General features: G+C 39.0%; 1 pseudogene; it reads right to left on the reverse strand.

Annotated features, from left to right (window-relative positions):
• Positions 1–3,277: 3,277 nt before the first annotated feature.
• LOC105459600 lies at positions 3,278–3,984 on the reverse strand (annotated as a pseudogene).
• Between the last annotated feature and the right edge of the window lie 1,810 nt (positions 3,985–5,794).

Genomic DNA, 5,794 nt, shown 5'->3' on the forward strand with positions numbered 1-5,794 from the left:
ATTTTGTTGAAAGGTCTAAAGATTTTGCTGAGAACAGATCTGAAAATAATTTTTTGTTAAATCATCAAAATAATTTGTTGGAATGTTAAAACTGATAAGCAATTGCTATAAAACGTTTTGATATTCTAGCAGTCACTTTGACTTTCGCACAAAATTATTTTGATTGTTGAACAAAAATTATTTTCAGATCTGGATTCAGCAAAATTGTTCTTTCCGTGTACGATTCACAAACGAAGATATATGAAGATTTATGTCGCAACCGTCATATAGGAATTGGGGTTCTATGTGCATGCCTTAGTTCGTTTGTGCTCCGAAACGCGAACGTTCGCTGTCCGAACATTTATAAGGTTTCCGTTCATTGTAACGTTCGTTGCGGACCCCGCGTGTAACCGGCCCGACCGCTCATTGTCGCGCGCGTCCTGCTTCTCAACACGTTATACGAAATTCGCGCGTGCCCGCGGCTTGCCGGACGCAGACAATGGCGACAATGACCACTGGGTGGACCATTTAGCTTACAGGCGACCCGAGAATATAGTGGCCAGCCGGACTGCGGAAAGCGGGTGTCCTTTCCGCAGCTCAAGGTGCGACCTTTTAGGCGTCGAGTTGCATTGCTTGCAGGCGTTGATCTCCCTGTCAAGACTCGATATTTTGCTGTCAGACTTTAGGAATGTTCATGATGTTTGGATCTTCCGATACGCAAAACTTTACGTGATGCATAATTTTAAATTTGTAACTAAGATCTTTAATATTTGAAATTTTTAGATGTTTCGAAGTTCTAATTATCTATAAATTTCAAATTATTGTTTTCGAATGCTGATCTTAAATTTAAATTTCGTTCAGAATATTAGAATTCAGGTGATTATATTTTTCTTTTGTAAACAAGTTTCCCCTTTATTGAATTAAATTTCTTATAATAGATTTTTTTAAATCTCTACTTTCCTGTCAAACAATCTATTCTGCTCGATCTCATTCAAGTTTGGAGTTTCCAATAATTCAACTCAACGTGGAGTTTCCAATAATTCAACTCAACGCGGATTTACGTTTCTCTCTATGTTGCTGTTCGAAGTCGAAAGCATAAAGAGCGACGCAAATTCAGCAAACGCAAGCCCTTTCGACCAGCAGCGCGGGGATTTTAGCCAGAGACAAAGCTCAAAAGCGCCAGCGGCTCTTTTGAACCTGACCGCCACTTTCAATTCGGAAGCTGCTTTACGGTTTACCGCTCGCAAACCACTTTCGTTTGTGGAAGAGAATAATGCCGAAAATAATGGAGAGTTTCAAATGTCCAAGCACATTTTCAGCGTATTATTTCGTGGTGGCAAATGTAACAAAAGAAATGATTCCGGTATTATATAGTGCCAGTAGACAAATATTTTGAAGTGAATACATAACATGTGCAAAAATTCCGACGTAGTTTATAAAAGTTATAACTATATCGCTCCATTTCTCATTTTGCCATTCATTTTCAGAGTAAAACATATAGCAACTATAAACGTATAACAACTATACAAGTCTCATATGTAGAATTAATGTACATAGCTATACAAAAAATAAACTATTTTATTATTATTGCAACTATAAAATAGTTTATTCAACTATGCATATTTGAAACTTATGCATATATAAAACTTGTATAGTAGTCACCTTTATCGGTATGTCATTTTTTCCTCTGAGTGCACTTTAAAACTTTAAATATCTTTGAAAATTTGAAGCTATCATAAAGTGAAGGTTATATTAAGTGATGATGATTAATTAACTCTATTTCTTCTTCTCTTTCCTTTATTTCATGTCATATTCCCTTGGTTGATGTTATATATGTTTAATACATCCTTCAATTCTATCTGGCAATGCCGAAGTTCGGATTGAACGTCGTTCCCCTCTCAAAGCTGCTCTTTATCAACGATATTCATCTCGCAATAGAATTTGAATACACAGTCGCGACGCGACAGGATCTCAGGGAGTTACCTAGGAATGCGTCCCCCCCGTGCACGAGCGCCAGCACCGTCGACAGCTCACTTCGTCGACGTGTTTTTCTGCATTCCGTTGCTCGGTTTCCCCTGTAAACACCCGGCTTAATCGCGCCGCGGAATAAGGCGACTGTCGGCAACGATGACGACCGGCGCGGGTCAAAGCGGGACGCGAACGCTGTTTTCGCGGATTCCATCATCGGGAGCATCGCATCAGGAATTTCTGATCGGAGAGCGACGGTTTCCGTCTACGTTGTGACGAAACCGGTTTCTCTTTATGACGGGATATCGGACGGTCGGCTCTACGGTCTCTTTCTCTCCCCCTTGGTCGGCTCCGGAGTTCGTCTCCCCCACTTTTGCATCGTTTTTGAGCGAAACGCAATTGTGACGAGGGGGTGAAGGGTTTAGCATTACGCTGGAACTGAAAAAAAAAGTTTTTTTATAGTGTATGTTGTGACGTGCGTGTTAATTCTGTAAAAGCTTAAGGAGTCTTGTTTGACAAATCGCGATATTATAAAAAAGTCGTGATATTATAGTACATCGTGAATGAATGTGAAATTAAAAAACGAGAAGCGACTATTCTGCAGCATCTTCTCACGTCGATGAGAATTATTGTCATAAAAAAAAAAAAAGCAATTGTAACAGGGGTCGGTAAAATAACTGATACAACTTATTTAAAATAACAAATATAAAATAGGTTCCAGAAACTTATTTAAAATAAAATATCGCAGGGATCAATAAAAAACTGATACGACTTATTTAAAATGAAAAATATAAAATAGATTTCAAAAATATATTTAAAATATTGAATAAGAAATAGATCAGAAGAAGCTATTTAAAATAATAAATACTAAATAACTCTTTTACTTTTTGTTATTTAAAATACATATTTTAAATAATGTTATTTTAAATACGACCGACCCCTGAATTGTAATATTTACTTTCTTGACTATACATCTCAATATTTTATATCTATATGATTCCATTCTTCTCTGAGTTCAGATTACTAGTGTTAAATAGTTTTAATATTGTAATGTTAAGTATAGTATTACTGTCTTTTAAATAATTATAAATTTTTTAAATGTTTAATTAGTAGAAATATTGGTAAAAATCAAAACATATTCAAGATCTTGTTTATTTTTAAAAATGTGTAGCTTATATAATAAACTTTTCATGTAGATATCCCCAAAAAAACTCGCTAAAATGTCGACAAAACTTTATCATGGAGAAAATTCACCCAATCATAAACTTCACGGCTCTCGGTGGAGAAAAAAAAATTGTTTCCTTTTGTTGAGGAAGAAAACTCTCGTATTTCAACAATTTATGATTACCCTAGAGGTTACGACAATGCGAGGCGCAGCGGCGCCGGCTTCCTTCTCCCTCGATCTTCCTTCTGCCCTTCCTTCCTTCTCGAGCAAACCCGTTCACCGGGAGAATGAACGCTTCATCACAGCGTGCGAGACGCAGAAGGGGTGGAACCGACATATCGCGCAACGAGTGGGGTGGTGTGGGAGTGGCCTCTGACTCCGCCCCCTTTCGCGATGTTGCCGCTGATTCCGGTCTCGTCGCCAGGCGGCGCTGCCAAACACCAGGATTGGACTCGGCCTTGCCGGTACCCTCACTCCGTAACGCGGCTCCGGCTCGTCGGAACCGTTCGGACTTACCTTGGCGCAGGCAGAGTCGTCCCTCGTCTCGTGCGCATCAAGCTCCGTTCGCCGTCGCGTTTCTTCACGGAGCACATGGTCCCGGAAGATCACCTCTCACACAAGGGTGTTTCCTTCGGTGGTAAAAGAACAATTACGAATGGGTGATCCTTCGTCAGTGTAACCAGTGGGGAAATTGGTTCAGTGCGGGTGCGCGAACGCTCAATTCGGTGTTTCCCTTTTTTTTTCGTCATCGCAGTGCGCCGGAGCGATATGGAGTATGGACCGCGAAGTACAAATTCTGGATTGTCGATGACACCGATAGCGGCAATGGACTTCAGTGCTAATCTGTGAAGTGGCATGGGTGTTACTCGCGTATGATATAATCTCCCGCGGACTTCGTTGTCAAAGAGTCGTGAGATGCACCCGTGAGGGCTTCTCCCTCGACTATTCTTGAAGGTGTCACGGAGGGATTCCAACCCTCTCCCCCCCACGTTAGTGTCGTGATATCGGGAGTGTTGCGGGGGTAGTAACGGCAAGAGAGAAGAGGACGAGGGTAGACGCGGTAGGTGGTGGAAGGAAGAGAGGACCCGAGCCACAGCGGACGCCATCTCCGCGTTATCGGCAAGCGGACCCCTCGGGACTCCCCCCCGAGCAACATCGGCGTCGCGCACCCTCGGCGGGAACTACCCCGCGACAGCGGCCACCCTGATGGGAGTGTATGAGGAGCGCGCCCCTCCTACCACCGGCATGCACTGGGTGAGTGTCATCCCTCTGTCCGCGTTGCCCATTGGCCGCTGCGCGCCAGCTGGTACACCCCGTCGGGGCGGAAGCTCCTCGCTCAGATTGCGAATCTGCGATAGCATCTTCGCGAACGTTTCTCCCTATCGAATTCAAGATGGTGAATCTGGAATTGCTTATACGCTTTCGCGAGTACGAGTGAATTTCGAAGAGCTTGGTTTTTAACTGATAATTTTAATCGGCGTCCAAGCATATCAGGATTTGATTTGTGTATCGTGACAGGGTCATTTCTGATAATGTGCATTGTGGGAATGCAGAAGGCATGAAATAAAATGATTTATGCTTTATGATGCTGTAGGAAAAATCGGAGGAATAAAAACTAAGTATATATAATTATTCGTTAACATTTTTAGTGAGTGGGGAGGGGATCTTATTTTTTATTGCTACATTTTAATTATCAATCATATTTGGAGATCAAACATGAAATTTGAGACTGTTAAAAAATCAAGCCCAGTTGCAGAGTTTTATATGTATAATCGAATAAGATTTGACTCTCTATTTGTTTCTTCTTATTTCTGAATTAAAAGTAGTATAACATCTTTCGTAAATATTTGATACAACATTGTAAAAAATGAAGAATCAGTATCACTTAGCTGATAAAGCCCTCAATCTCAGCTGATTATTATTGATTTACATATTTGTACTGTTATAGATATATTTGATTTGACACTTCTTATCTTAATAGGAAATTGGATAACAGATGAATAATGAAAGTAATGTTTAGATTGAATAGAATAAAATCAATTTTTATTTATATATCTATTTATATTTCTGATATTTTTAAATGCAAAGCTATGCAAATTATTCAAATTACATATTAAAATAATAAGCGTTTATTTAAGAATGGAAGTATTCATATATTTTTTATATAATGTACAAGTAATTTAGAGTAATATAACGAATATTTTTTCTGGTTTTATTAAATAATTAAAAAAATAGAGGAAAGATTGAGAAAAAGGTTATTGTAACAAGAGACTTTTTTTCAAAATGATTTGATTCCATTTTGATTCCAAAATGAACATTTTCTTTCACTTGACATAAAAACTGCTCATATCTCTAATTACCTGAATTAATAGTTTCACTTTAAACTTGCATTTTCGCAAGCATGGGCATAAATTCATTCGGGAAAATGTCGAGAAATAAAATTACTTATCTCAGTTACAAAATAGCTTTGCATAACACAAAGCAGTTTAATATAGATTATTTAAATAGTTTTCTACAGTAGTTGAGCTATATGTAAACAGATTTATGCCTAGAAACTCGTAGTAATGTCAACAATAATACGAATTATCATAAACCTGACCAGTATATGCCTCTTACTTATATTAACAGATTGTAGTTTTCTCTCTTCTGATTCCGTGATTTCCGTCAGCTATTTTCATAACA

Source organism: Wasmannia auropunctata, unplaced genomic scaffold, assembly GCF_000956235.1.
Source record: "Wasmannia auropunctata unplaced genomic scaffold, wasmannia.A_1.0 LD334179.1, whole genome shotgun sequence".
In the NCBI taxonomy this organism is placed as follows: Eukaryota; Metazoa; Arthropoda; class Insecta; order Hymenoptera; family Formicidae; genus Wasmannia; species Wasmannia auropunctata.